This window comes from Anser brachyrhynchus, assembly GCF_964034855.1.
Source record: "Anser brachyrhynchus genome assembly, chromosome: 2".
Lineage (NCBI taxonomy): Eukaryota > Metazoa > Chordata > Aves > Anseriformes > Anatidae > Anser > Anser brachyrhynchus.
In genome coordinates this window covers 25,441,510-25,457,064 of record NC_137695.1, presented here as the reverse complement: position 1 = coordinate 25,457,064, position 15,555 = coordinate 25,441,510, and the positions used below count along the sequence as shown (strand labels likewise).

Genomic DNA, 15,555 nt, shown 5'->3' with positions numbered 1-15,555 from the left:
TAGACCTGTTTCAATATTAACCCAATGATATACATTTTGGTTGAGTTACTGGAAAAAAGTGTGATTGTCTAGATGATCTCTGTAGAGAAACTCTATATATTGTAACTCCTACACAGTGAGATCAAAGAACATACATAAAGAAAATAATACACTGTGTGGTCTAAAATCCAAAATCAATATAATTTACAAGAAGAAGCCATACTGCAATGATCTTGAGAGAGAACTATTTAAAAACAGCAGATTGAAATAAATTTCTGCAATGTGAAGCTCAAAATACTAATTGGAGTCTTGCAAAAGAACTTTGGGATTCCACTATTTATTAATGTTAGTATATGGAAAAATCATTTTTCTTGGGCTTCTTGCCTGGTCAAATGGCCTGGGTAGAATTAGTACACTCCACCCTCTATGTGTGTGACTCAGAAATGAGGTCAGAAAATGAGAGAAGAATGTGGATTTTAGGAGGATCAATTAAGCCCTCCATTGCAATCTTTTAAAGATTTTTTAGTCTTATACCACATACTGCCAGGTTCACAATGGCATTAGGCCACTGATTTTTTTTTTTTCTGATTTAAGCATCAGAGTCAACAACTTCATTTTAGCATTTGTGAGAAGAATGATACAGGACAAACAGCTGAACATAGAACTTTATTATTTGTTCAAAACACCCATTTTTTTCTCATTTAATTTGTGGTATTCTGACAGATGAGAAATATTACCATATATTTATATATTACCATTACCAAATATTACCATATACTCAATATACTATACTATACATTACTAAATTATTTTCATTTTTATTTTTGTGATGTGTGAGCCTCCATGACTCTCCAAATCACAAACCCCAACATAGTAAATTAAATTAGGGACGGTTATATTTTCTATTTGTTTACAAATACAAATATTACATTAATGTTACAAAATCAGAGATTTTTTTTAATGGAAATAAGATCTGACTTGAAGCAGAGTTTGATAAAACCATGACTTCTACTATTCCTGCCAAATGCAGGGTCAGTCTGACATTCTCAGCCCTAAATCTGGGAGACTGTCAAAAATTGTAGAAGTCAGGAATCTGCCAAGTCTGTATGTACTATGTTGTTTCATTGGAAACAATGTGACTTTCACGTACTTCAGTATACAAGTGTGATTTGGAAGACTAATCTAAAGCTTCATTGCCATAAACCTACAATGAACAGCACTGAGCGCTATTTCTATGGACTGTTATACTGGGTTAATGTTGCAATACTCTGTATGATATATATTGTCTTTCTGATTTTCTTCATGGATTGCAAAAGAAAGCCCATGTTACTGTGACCTTGGTAGCAATAAACTGTAAAATTTTGCAAACTCCATGGATTATTTCCAAAAGATTGAATAAATGGAACAGTTATTTCTGCTGGAAAATGGTAGTGCCCTTGGGTAATCACCCGTCTACATTTCTATCAGTGTTGATAGGATAAGCATATGACAGCGTAGCTAAAGCTTAGAAGTATGTGTTGGTTTGACACTGAAACAACCTTTTCTTTTTACTGTCTTACTTGTTTCCTTCTTTCCCTACTCCATTTTGCTTTCTCTTTGAAAGTTTTTAAAGCTCAGTTGTTTTTAAGAAATGTACTGAGACTGCTCTCGGCCTTTTCGTATCACAGATATTTCGCTGGAACTGATTTGGAAATAAAACACTATACCGCATCACAAAATGTATCAGAATGCCATTTATGCCAGGCAAGCATTCAAAAGTGCAAACATTTTTTAACTAGAATTTTTTACTAGAATTTACTAGAATACATTTTTGTAGGTAGTTGCAAATGCAGTCAGGGTTCTGTACTCTTGCACAAGTATGGGAGAGCAGTGAGCTCTGCATGAATCGTCTGGTGTCCCTATGTTTCTGATTACTATGTCCCTAAGTGGAAGACACCTCATTTAATTTCAACCACACTTAATCCAAACCAGTTTAAAACAAATGTCAGAAAGATAACTTTTCATAAAAAATAGATACAAAATATACAAAAGCATATATATAGGAATGCATAGACATAAATAAATAGATAAATAAATAAATAAATCTCTGTCTAGCTACACCCAGAGTAAATGTGAACATTTCTCTCATCTTGGCTTGTTCATCTAGCCAAACGACACTTCTCAGTTGAGAAGCAGGGTCCTGAAATCTGAGGTTTGTATAGTCGCAGCTATATTTAAAACTTGCACATTGTCATTATGGTGCAGATCTGTGGGCTTTTGTACTTTCATGTGTACATACTAGTGTCTTAGCCCATCAGGGTTTGTGGGCATGAAGAATGGGCACATGTGAATGCACAAAGACTATATCCTGAAACCCAGCTGCTGAGGAGAGCAGCCCCAAATAAAACCTTCCTTGCAAGTTTCTTTAAATGGTAGTTTCATTTTTTTTAATCTCACGTCTTGTCAAGTAGATTGCAGTCACTTATAGCCATATTTGGGTGGACTGTCCTTAGCTAACAAAAGTGTAAATGTATTAGTCACAGCAGCTCCTTTTTGATGATTTAAAAGCTAAGGTGCATTGATAACAATAACCAGTAAGGAAACCTGTGTGGTATGCCCTTGTGTGCTACAGTGCCACAGAATCCCTCACAGATACAGCTGGCAGCTGACAGAGGCCTGATGGCATCCTTTGGCACAATGGGAAGATAGGCAATTTTCATGTCTTGTCTCAGTCCAAACAGTACTGAGCCATTTGCAATAATCTCACATATATGTTTCTACAAAGTAATATGTTTAGGTAAAAATAAGAGTTAATTATAAAAAGATTTCACTATGAAACTGAGCATTTTCCTGGCCAGTAGGAAAGGCCCTTGTACTTCCTACTCAGCGGACAACTCATTAATGAGTAAGGCAAACATGGGAGTAGGCATTCACTTCTGTGTGGACACACAAAACTATTCCAGCTGGCTCAGGGACCGTGGGCAGCTCCAAAGCAGGAAGCTACGACCAGTGTTTTAGGGGAGGGCAGGACTGTCCCTCTCCTTGCTTGGATTAGGTAGTACTTAATCAAGGTGGGAGAGGGAAAGGGAAGAAGACAGGAATCTGAATCTGGGTGAAACAACCTAGTTCTTAGTGCATCCATATATGCCCAGTCTTCAGAATGACAATCCTGTGTGATTTCAATCCTGCATAGACTAGGGTGTTAGTATGTGTGCATTTGGAGTAATGAGTCAAATATCTATCTAGTAATTCCAGCTAGGCAAATGTAACTATAACATTGCATGAGCAACCAAATTTGCCTTTGTTTGTAGTAAATATAGAGCTAAAAATAATTAGAATAAAAAAAAATAGAAACAATAACAACAACAGCAAAAATAGGTTTCTGTAGTCAATGTAGTTATGTTCATAGCCAGTCAAGCTGAAGTAGTCTTACATTTGAGAGTGAACAGTGTTGTGAATGCATGTGCGGTAATATTACAGGTATCAATTTGAACCCAAAACTTGAAAGACAGTCCTGTCCCCAAAAAATGTTCCTCCCCCCCAAACCAAAATTAAAACAGTATTATCTCAGTTCCCCTTGCTTCATCCAGCTGAGGGGGAAATTGATTCCATGCACATGGACTTCTTACTGAAACCATTCATGCACCAGCTCCATGGTGTTTTAATGAGCCTGCTGTTGGAAAGTTCATCAGTCCCAGAATTTCGTAAGCCACAAGATTGGCACAAATAGTATGAGGTTATTATTTATTCATTTTTAAATATTAAATCATGCTTTTAGCAGTTGTCTCATTTTTTCAGCTTACTCCACCAGCTCCTAATATATGTGAGACAGGCATTGCGTTGCCAACTATGTCTGAAAATTGTGGCAGTGGATAAAAGATGTGTGAGTCTACTAAAATACCTACAATGGTACAAGTTTCCTGGTGGGACAAGCAGACATAGGAAAAGAAGCTATAAGCATAGAAGTCATCTTTTAATGGTGTAAATGTGCCCAATTAGAGGAGCTACATCATCGTATGCAGAAAAGCCATGAGTCCAGGACTTTGTTGCTCATGATAACACGTAGCAATGTGATACAGTCAAAGTCTACAGCCTCATCTTGTGATCATGCTGTGATATGGGCACTGGATTTGGGACCTACGGGCTCCCTTTAATCATAAACAAAACATTTAACTGGTTTTAAAAAGCTAGCAATGCATTCATATTCATTCTTAGATACATTTTTTTTTTACTGTATGGAATAGTTATAAAGAATCTTTCAAACAAAATGTAGTAGGTCTTTATTCCACTTTCCAAACAAGCCATAGGTTATTAGTAGAATTTGAAATCAGATCCATCGCATGTACTTCTTCTGTTTTGAATCCAGAACCAAATGCTATGACAGGTCTGTGGAAGAAGGTGGGTCCCCAGCTGCCCCTAGCCTCCATATCTACTTGTGAGCAACCAAAAAGCAGTCAGCTCTGCAACTGTTTTAGAGCATTAAGCTTTGTGGAATAAATATGGTTAAGTGGTTTCAGGAAAAAAAAAAAAAAAAACAGCTGAGTGTAACAAGAACACCTGTTTTTGAGCTGTCTCCAAAAACTGAAGCTGGAAAGGAAAGTTTGAGCTTCTATTACTGAGTGAAAAGAAAAACTCTTTTAGATGGATCATGTGGTAAAGTCTTGGCTTCAATGAAATCATTGTTGAAATGAACCCTGACTTCAAAGAGGATTGTAACCCCTCTAAAAACAATTCAGTAGGACAGAGTGGCACAAAGAGTGGCAGAGCTAATCTCTGTTAATGTGTACAGTACAGCACTTAAGTACTTAGCCAGAGTGATCACTCTGCAAGATGGTGTTGCAAACTGGCAAGGAGAGGGTATTGCATGGGTTGTCCTGGCTTCCATGCTTTGCACTTCTTGCAGTGCTCATGTACAAGCTTTCACTTGTCTTGCCTGTGAAATAAACCTTGATAGGTGACTCCCAGGGACTGTGAGACTTTCATTCTAAATAAGAGTTGCAACGTGGGAGATGTGAGGAACTGTCAGTTGAACAGCTGAGGTTGGAATTCACAGTGTCTCTGCTGTGGTCTTTGTGAGATTGCATAGCAGAAGCAAAAGAGTGCATTCAAGCTAAATTTGCAAGAATTTAAACTATTTTGTTAGTATAATTATTGATATCTGTCTGCCAAAAGATGACCAAGACAAAATGTAATTTCAGAAGAAATCAGGCCATCGATATGTGAGCTACTGTATGCATGTCCTTACCCATAAGAGGAGGTACGTGTTCCCACTTGTTTCCAGTGGATAACTAAGTGATAACACACAACAGAGCTTACAGGTTTTCTGGTGCTTTGAATGGAACAGGTAGCTTTTAACTCAGAAGAAATCTGCAGTCCAGTTCATCCTGTAGGCTGTTCTTCTAACTAGCATCAGTTTCATCATGCACTCATTTGGTCTGAATTAGCTGTTCCTACAGGTGCTAATCTCTCACAGACATAGCCCTTTAAGGTTGCATTTTGAAAAAATTAGGTATACATCTGGCAACAGATGTTCAACAGCAGAAGCACAGTTTCTGAACTGCTTAAGCATGTTCTTCATCTGGAGAAAGAAGAAGTAGAGAGGACAGTGGGCTTGAGGAAAGTGGTTCATAGAAATTCTGCTATTGTAGAGAACTGCTTTGAAACTTGCAGTGCAGGGTCATCTACTCTAAACATATTCCAGTTTAGTCATTCCTTGTGATTAGCTGCTTTGCTGTTGGATGGTCTTGAGGAACAGACAATGAATCTGTAACTTTATAAATGCATGCCGGCTGGAGGATTTATGTATGTTATGACACCCTCACTTCAAATTAAGTAACAGCATGTCATCACTTAAAAATGTTTTTCATTAATATTGTTCAATTATTCAAAGCATTCAGGGACTAGAAAGACTTGTTTAAAGTCTGTGATCAACAGTAAACTTTCATATATTGGAACAGTAGAAACAAAATACAACGCCACTTAATATGGAGCTTGTATGTGGTCCAGATTCTTGCCATAGCCCAAGTGTATTAGCGTAGGCAAAGATGTAACTGAAGGTAAGGTGGTTTGGAAAGGACCCGAAGGGAAAGACAGCGTATTGATATAACACACCATAGAGGAAACTCTCTCCCAAACTGGAATCAATGGATAAACTTAGACTGATATATGTAGGGTAGAAAATCACAGGAAAAAATTTATCAGTTTATCTGACTGATAATAGTGAAGACTTCGGTGTTGTTTTACCTCTCTGCCCGTGCAACAATAACACTGTGAACAAAGCCTGAAAAGAGATATATTTATGTATCAATACTACCATGTCAGAATTTGTGACGGTCTATGACATGGTTTTGTCTCGTTTCAGATGCCTTTTAATTTTTGTCAGTGATTTTCCTGTGCTTCAGCATATCTAATCACTTAGTCCTCACTGTTTTTAAGTAGACACTGTAGCTATGCAACAATAGGAATATTTCATTTTGCCTACTAGGTCCTGTATTTCTCCATGTCATAAAGCTCCTACTTTTTTCAGGTCATAGTTTAACCAGTCCTCTTTGTGCTCTGTTTTTGTTTTCAACACATTTCAGAAATGCTTCTCAAAACCAGAGCGAAAAAAAGATCTGTAAGATATTTTCAAATCTTCTTTATGTGGGAGAAGGAAGAGAGAAGTGGAGGGATCAGAAAATAAATCCATGAAAGAGAAGGAAAAAAAAAAAAAAGGAAAAACAGAATGAAAACACCTGGATATTTGGGAGGGAAGGAAAAACAAAACCAATACAGTAAGCAAAAAGCACCTGAGTAAATACAACTATGAATGCTGTTTACAACTCAGGGTTTGCCTAAAAACTGGCGAACATCTTAAATGTGACTTGAGAGAGAACTGTTCACTTTATCATGCAGCAATTTTAAACACAGACTTTGCAATCATATTATCAGGTGTTTTCCAGTAGACCTTAAACCAACGTATCTAGTGGACCAAGAGTTCAAAAGTGTAATCATCCACTTGTCTGCTTGCTCACAGTTAGATTTTGGTAGGAGCAAAATTCAAACAACTCTTTTTTTTTCTTTTTTCATTTTTGTCTTTATTTTAACAAGCAAAGGTGGATTTTGTAGCTTAGAACTGTAAAAGCTACAGAGCTTGATTTGCAGCCTTTGAACCAAGGTACTGTACAGTTCTGGCCTGAGTTTGTTTTTGCCATTTTTGGAAATTATCTTGTTTTGTTACAAGAATGATTTAAGTTGCAAGTGCCATTAAAGTTCACCACACTCCAGACCAACTGTACTGGGAGAAGGTTCATTCCTTGGAAAGATCTTGTCAGCATTCAAAATTCTGTGCTTTGCATTTTTCCTCCTTTATTCTTCTGCCATTCATGTACATATGGGTGTGTGGGAGGCTGATGGTTTTTCCAAACCAGACTTAATAAAATTGGATTTTTTCTTCCTCCCCAGATAGGTGGCCAGCCTATTACAGACATATTTTTCAAGCATTTCTTAAATTGAATGGACCCAAGCCACAATTTAGCTTAGTGACCTTAGTGATCTGGCGGAACAATGACATTTTGCTTCAGACTTTACTAACAAAGGAGGGCAGAAGACCGTACTTGTTCATGTTATTCCAGTTTTCTGATAAGCAGGATTGTTTTCTCTTTAATCCTAACTCCGCGGCAGAATTCCCCTTGGCTTTGGGCAGAGGACAAATGCACATTAATGGAGTGAAGGGCAAATAGAATAATACCTCTAATTATCAAGTACAAAATAGATACGAGTTTCCAAGACAGCATCACCCCATTAAAAATAAAATACCTCCTTGTTTTTCAGCTCACATTTTCCGTCAAGCCTTTTCTAGCTGATATCTTTCTAAGTGTCTACGGTTGGGCTGATTGATAGCCGTTAGTCAAATCCAGTAACTGTATGGGTCTGTGGTTGGAGATGAGTGGTAAGTGAGTGCGAGCCCATTCACTTGTGGTTTTCCTTCTAGTTTCCAGCCATGCCAGACTTTCAGTCAGAGGAATAGATCTGTTGGTGAGGGAAACGGTTGGTAAACCATAGAAACCAAAAACTGTCACTGCCCACGACAGAAAAACAGAAGGGTGCCCTGAGGAAGGGGTAAGAAGACCTGGGGGAGCTGTTAGCTGACGGAGCTTAATCTGACTGTCAAGCACAGGTGTGGGCCAGGCCCAGCCAGGCCCAGGCCAGGGCTGGGTGCTGCAAGGTGGCAGCCCGTGGCCACATGCAGCCCAGGCCCAGACGGAGCTCATGAGAGAGCTCCCCACCTGCAAAGCCTCCATGTGCAGGTGGCACAGCACTCATTTGAAAGTCTTCTGAACGTATCATCCTTAAAAAAAATACATATTCCTTAGAGGGGTGGCATTCTGGTCTGTGACAATCTGAACTAGCCTGACCAGAGGTCAAGGGAAAAGAGCTTGTGGCTAGGAGAAAGACCACAACATGTCAGTCATGATGTAGATATTTGGAAGCCCTTGGTATTAACATTGTGGCATTTGTAATGGTATTTGTAATGTAGTTTGTATTTGGAAAAATGTAATTTGCATTTGGAAATAAGGCTGGCGGCAAAACCACCTGCCTCCCTCCTGGCATTGTGCTGGGAGGTCAGTGAGTAGGTGCACCACCTCGGTGCGCTCTGGAGTGTCGCAAAGATGAGTTCATTCCGGGAATAAGCCAGGACATCCCCAGCTGCAGGTGGCTTTCAGCAGTTCCTCCACCAGCCAAAGAAGAGGGTAGGCACAGAGCAATCTTACCAGTGCCCCTTCCTCTCGGCCCCAGAGAGGGACAGCCAGCTGTACGCAGCCCAAAGACTTTGCTTTTGAAAGGGTCTCCTGGCTCTTTCACACAGCTTCCCTCTTCAGGAACTTGGCTGCAAGAGGCTTTGCTTTTTGCCTAGAGTTTGGCTGGGGGAAGCTCTGTGTACTTCTGTTTGACTCGTAATAGAACTAAACATTGTTTTTATTTACTTTTCTCTTTCATAAGAAAATGGCTACAAAAAGGTATTTAAACTCCAAGTGGGTGTACAGGATCCTTTCCTGGACACTGGTGCATGTGAGAGAGGGGGAGAGAAAGACTAGATGTTAACTGTGGGTCTTGTTGCTGAGCTCCCAAGCATGGATTTTTTCCAAATCGAGTGTCTAGTCAGAAATCCTGATCTGGCCAGCTTTACTGAATTTTCTATATTCGACTGTCCACAAAGGAAGTCTAATAATTAGCTACTATCGGTCAGTTGTAAAAACAGCATGTAATGATTGAGAGGTATGTAGGAGAAATCTGTCTTGAATCTGTGTCTTTTCATTTGAAAAGCTTTGCACTAGCACTTCTCCGTATGTAGGTGCTCACCAAAGCTGTTAGACAACTTAAAGAGAAAAAGATGGAGAAGTGGAAAGTACACATAAAGGAACTGACAACAGAAGGATTTTAAAAACACCTACCGACAATAGAGCAAAACATAACAGCTTTCTGAAACTTTGTACTATTCTGTACCAAGGAAATAATAGTCTGTGAGAGGAGAGCTCTAAACATCAGAAGAAAGCAAGAGGAAATGTGATATTCAGATTTCTGAAAGACCATGTCTCCAAGGTAATGGCAGTGCCCAGAGGCAGCTCCCTGCTGCTGCCTTTGTGGAGACACTTACCTACGCCGCAAGGGTCAGACCACTGCAGAGGGCTTGCCAGCTGGTCTGGGAGTCTGTGCTTTGGCTGTGGTTGCAGATGTCAAAGACCTATCTAGAGGTCTAATCTGGAGAGGAAGGGAGGTGGACATGGCCTCTGCTGCATGTGCACGCTGAATGTCCCAGGGCAGCACACATGGCATCCACAGGTAGCTGGAGCCGCCTCCACCATCAGTCCTTGGGGCCCTGCTGTTGGCTGTGCGCTAAAAAACAGAGAAGGGGCATGGCAGGATGCAGCTCACACTTGTTCCTGTCCTGTCTTCCTCTGAAGCCAGTTTGCTTTGTGATATGAATACATGTTGTTGCCTTCCTTCTCAATTTTGTTTGCACAATGCCTGTGGCAGTGCCATCGCATTTGCTTGTGTACTACTCTGCTTGACCAGCTAACATGCTGTCCATATACAAGTAAGTCCACGCAAGACTCAACCACCGTGGTGCACTGACTCTGCTAGAGACTGCCAGGATTCAACAAGTCAAGAGCTCTTGATGTCAACATGTGACATGCCTGGCTGCCCTTTTGTGCTGGCTGCATGCTTCATTTTGCAGTCTGAGGAAACAAACAGCAGTCTGGCTATGCATGGTCAAACCATATGACTTCTTCCAGAAACTGATGCATAATGTGCCCTGCTTTCCTTTTATAGATGTCCGGAATGCGTACTGTCCAGAAGCAACTCTAAGACAATCTCTGATGCAGTATTTCTTCTTTTACTCAAATATTCTCCATAGCTTCTCTCATAACGTATCCAGGTTTGTCAGTAATAAGTGCTTTTGGAATACAGTAATTTGTCAAATGGGAGTTTCATCCAAGGGATTACTTCATTTCCAGTGATTTATTCTACTGGGCTAGAATAAATTGGCAGAAAGATTCAGTTACTATTGATTGTGACTGAGTCTGAATCAGTTACCTGAAGATAAATGACCTATTCAGCTATATCATCCAGAATTTGACCAACTATTGTGAATTATCAGATCATTTTTATTAGATTACGTACACGAATCAGGTTTTCTTATTATGTCAGTACAGCATACACACCAGTCTATACAACTGAATGATTTTTAAAGTGCTCTTTATATCCAAATAATTGGAGTGCAAGCTTTCAGCATCTAAAGAAGTACACATAGCGTGGGAGATTTTTCAGTAATGTTGCTATCTGTAACTGTTAAATTAAGCCTAATTGGCAGCAATGAATCATACTCAGCTGCTGTAAGAATGAAGATACTTGGTTACAACTAGATCACATCAAACCATTAGAAATTGTAGAGTATATTTACAAAGTCTGATCTCTATCCTAGCTGCATATCCTTCCCACTGAGGCAAAGAAACAGGCATGCTTGCTTCTTTTCTGCCTTAGCATCGGTTTTCCTTTTCTGGAAAGTAATTGCAAAAAGAGAGGTTCATGTTGCTGATTTCCTGGGTCTTTTAAGTGTTTGATGGTGAGGACACTTCTCTGGAAAGTGAGAGTGGAGTTTAAAGAGGACCCAGACAATTTAGTAAACTCTATTTTTGGTAAACTCTCCAGCTAAGGCTGTATAAAAAGCAAGGCATAAAATGGTTTACTGTGGAAGGAGGCTTTTCCTCAGTTATTCACATACATCAGAAGAGGATTCTGGTTTTTGAATTCTGAGCAAATCAGCACCTCTTCTTAAAGACTTAAAATTCGTGTCTGAGCTTCTGTTGCCTTTTTCCAGTGCTCTCAGCAGCTCCCGATATTTTTATAAATTCATTTTCAGAAATGATAGCCAACTCCATCTGGATCTTGGGGAACTCCTAGCAGAGGACATGAAAGTGGTGAATAACCTGCTGATATGTGGACTGAAAAGTTCAAGACATGGGGTGGCTCAAGTAGCTATGGGTGCTCAGTACCTCAGAGAATGAGGAAACATCAATTCTGTAAAGTTAGTTTTATGCTATTCCCATTAAAATAATGTCAAAAAACAATGGAGTTTTGCCAGTGGCAATACAGAAGCAAGGCTATGTCTCAGTAAAGGCAAAGCTCAAGAGAAAACAGCATAAAAATTGTCCCAAGATTCATCTGGGATACTTTGAAACACACACAAACCTACAGTGTGATGTACTTGTGTCTGATTTACTTGTGTAAATGCTACAATTGCATAGGAGAGGGTGGCATCTAAACAGTGTTCTCACCAGGAAGTACTTTTTTTTTCTCTTTTATATAAGAAATTAGCTTACTCTTTCTTCTGGTTGGAATTCAAGTAAGAAAGAAAGATTTCATTTGAAATCACTAATAAATAAATGGTACAAATTACAGCAGGGGTCTCAACAGATGACCTCAGATTACCATGCACTGTCATGAGCCAGTAAATGTAAAGCTCACAGCTTCTCCAGCCTGATTAGGAGAATATATTTTATGGAACAAAGTATTACTTAGAGCAAAATTATACCTAGAGCTAGTTTAACTGGCCCTTGAAAATTGTACAAATTCTCCCTGTATGGTTGCTATACATTCTTTCTACCTTTAATGCTTATCTCAGGTTTTTCAGCAGGTGTTTATTAATTCACTGTAAGTCAGCACAGCTGCTAAAAATTAAAGTATTTTTCCACACCATCCTTCTAATCCACTTTCACGTCTTTTGATGCTCAGTCTCTGCAGCTGGAGGAAAAAATCTGAAGTTGAAATTTCACCTCTGCTCACACAGTAGTTTACTGCTCAGCGCTGAAAGTGTTTTCCCTGCCTTTCTTTTCTGAAGGATTGTAATCCCCTTTCAGAGATTCTTCTGGCCAAGAGTGTTTTATTACACTTGAAGGTGATGAGAGATATGGGGGTGGGGGGCAGTTCTTCTGATGTTTCAGGATTATCTGAAAAATTAGAGAGGCTTAGTGCAACAGGTGCCATTAACACCTAATACGGGGGCAACAAAAGTGATCATAGATCAAAACATGTACTCGCTGCCACACAGCAGCAGCTCCAGCCCAGCTGGAGAGAAAGCCCAAGGGTTTGCCTCTTAGCTGGTAATGCTTTCTCAAAGAAAAAAATACCTATTTCTTGGATTTTATTGATTGCATAAAACATTAATGTTTCACTTCAAATATGGAAACCAGATATCTAATAGATCTCTTTTCTGAAGTCCCAAAGAGTGCCAATGCACAGCCTCCGTTACCTCATTGTATCACCTTTGCCACTGTGTTGCTACCAATGACAGCAAAGATTTGGTCTTCTAGGCTTTTTTCCTGGTGCTTTTCTAGTTTACTCTTCCCAGCTCTATAATAAATTAAAAATAAATAAATAAATAAATAAATAAATAAATAAAAATTAGGCTAGTAATTTAGTCAAATAGATGTACCTTTTTATGTGTAACTCATAATGGTGGAACTAAAGCCTCACTTATACTGGTGTCCTTTTTCATGATTTTACGTTACATATTTAGAGTATCAGCTCTTGTATGTACAGGGTGTACTTTAGTCTATGAAGCTGTTTGCGTAGCATCATTGAGAAAGAAATGAAAGCCTGGAGAACCTGGGAAGACATACTTGGACGATAATTCGCTAAGTATCTTAGGGTAGACTGAATGTGTATTATACCTGTTCCTTTTGCATTTACTTTCTTCTTTGATATAGAAAAATCAGGGGTAGGTAGGAGTTGACTTCCCTGTAGGAGTTGACTTTCCTCATGCAGTAATTGTGCAATGCTTTTCAGCTGATACAAGAATAACACTGTTAGACATTTGGGTACAAAGAGTTTATTGCGTGAGAAATTGACCTAATGGCACAAAATCTTTTAGTTTAAAGGTTTACTGGGAAAGCAATCTGATTGAAAATATTTTCAGATTGTGAAAGAGGAATTGTATTTTAATTAGGGCCTCAGACTTGAAAATCTATTACATAACCCCTTGATTAAAACTAATTCCAGCATTAGAGGCACTCTCAGAGCAAAGTCCATTTTAAAAGGTTTTTTTAGACCAGTGTATACAGTAAATGCTAACTGCCAAGCTTTGCAGAATCATCTGAACGTTCACAGAAAACTCGTGAAACTATAAAAAATTAATTCTATATCTCTGAAAATTCTGATTTGAGTGGATTTCCACAATGAAATTTCATACATGAATAAAGCAATAGATATTTCATGTAGGAGACTGCTTTTATTTCATTTGCATAACTGATGAAGACGAGGAACAGACTTAAACCCCTGTTGCTTACCTTGGGGTAGGTCCTTGGCTGTGATATAGATATTTAAAAAATACTTTTTTAAAATACAGCATTAAGGAGCACCTTCACACTCTGACTAAATTGTGTCACTTTGGAATGCTGTCTGCTAGATTTTTAAGTGAGAAGTAAGTTATGAGCTTAATGAAAGCAGTGGTGGAAAATAGCTCTGGCCTGCTCTGGAAGGAGGATTGAGATCTTTTCAAGGAAAATATGGGTAAATTTGTTCACAGGCGTAAACCTCTGGAAGTGAGGGTTGTCTAGAGCTCTGCAAACACATGCTGCCTGTTCACAGCATTCTGCACAGAGATTTGCACCGTTGCTTATGTGAGTGAAGTGGAGAGGAAAGAGCTCTCGGCTCCTATCCATCCACGCAGGATAGCCTTTATCTAACCCATGGTTCAACTACTGCCCTCCAACTCTAAAACTCAGTTGCACAAGAGCAAAGAGGCACGGCAGTTTTAGAGTGTGCAAGTTTAAAAAGGGGATATGAAATAGATTCAACAGAGAGAATACAAAAAAAACAAATAAGTGTTCATGGGAAGAGCATGAGCGGGTTGTATTTTTCATACCTCTAGTTCTTTCTGAAGGCTATAAAAATGCAGAAGCCTGCAGTTTGGTTGTACAATTAAACTTGAAACAGCTGAGTGACTAGAGAGATGTAATTTAACTGTGAATAGATGTAATTAATAGATATATAGATAGATATTTGTATTGATAGATGTAATTAATAGATGTAATTTAACAGTGGTGGGGTGAGTGTTTAACACACAAATGGTTAATTCAGATTGCTGGTAGAAGTGTCAGTACAAACAAGACGAATGCTTCTTTTTGCTCTCTGAGCAAAGACCACACATTTTTTGCCTTTCCCTTTCTCCAAGGCCAGTTGTGTGCATATTTCTAGAGCTTGCTTCAAATGTTGGGACAGTTTTCAAAATGCCACTGTTATATCATGCTCACTGAGCTGAGCTAACTGCTCAGTTATAAACCCTGATGAAATAACCTACAAATCTTCTGGAGAAGCAAAATGTCCACAGATAAGAGAGTTGTGACGTATGTGCTTAGGGAATAAGTGAAGGACGTTCAACCTATCAAGGCTCTTCCATTAAAAAAAATAATAATAATAAAGGAGAAAAAAAAAGGCAGGGGGGAACGTGTTACAGGAGGAACGCTGAAGCAGTACTGAAGCAGTTCTTCCCAGGAACAAATGGGCTCTGCCCATGTTAGAGCATATAATGACTGAAGATAATATCTACGCTAGCCTTTCTTATTTATTTATTTTAATCAGGCATGCTATATCCTTCTGTTGAAACTCCTTCTTTTTCTAACAAGATGCTGTGAAACCAGAGCATACTTACCCTGATCCTGGGGTCATTGATGGCTGTGGTAAAGCTCCCTTTTAAGCCAGTGATGGGGGACAAGGCCCTCCTTTCTGCTCCAAGGCCACCTGGGGCTTTGTAAGGCAACGCTTGCACGGAAAGCATCAAGCAAATGTTAAGCCCCCAAAGTAAGATCTTTCTCTGCCAATTCCTAAAGGAGCTTTGAAGATGCTCATATTTTCTCTTATTTAAGCTCTTTATCTTTCTTTTTGCTGTATTTTTAATCAACAACTGAATCTATGCAACAGGCTGGTTCTGCTTTGGTCATAAAGCTGTACACTGTGGCTCTGTTTGGTTTCCCTCTTACTAATGTTTTCCTTTCAGTTATGCATTCAAAGGGAACGGGTATGTCTGCCTGCAAATTTCTTGTGAATCGAACCCCT

The 15,555-nt window shown here is 39.1% G+C and overlaps 1 protein-coding gene across 2 annotated transcripts in view; it reads left to right on the top strand.

Moving 5' to 3' along the window:
• Nucleotides 1–15,555, top strand: part of CDK6 (cyclin dependent kinase 6) — a 142,620-nt gene that overhangs the window by 98,807 nt on the left and 28,258 nt on the right. The gene's annotated exons all lie outside the window — the stretch shown is intronic.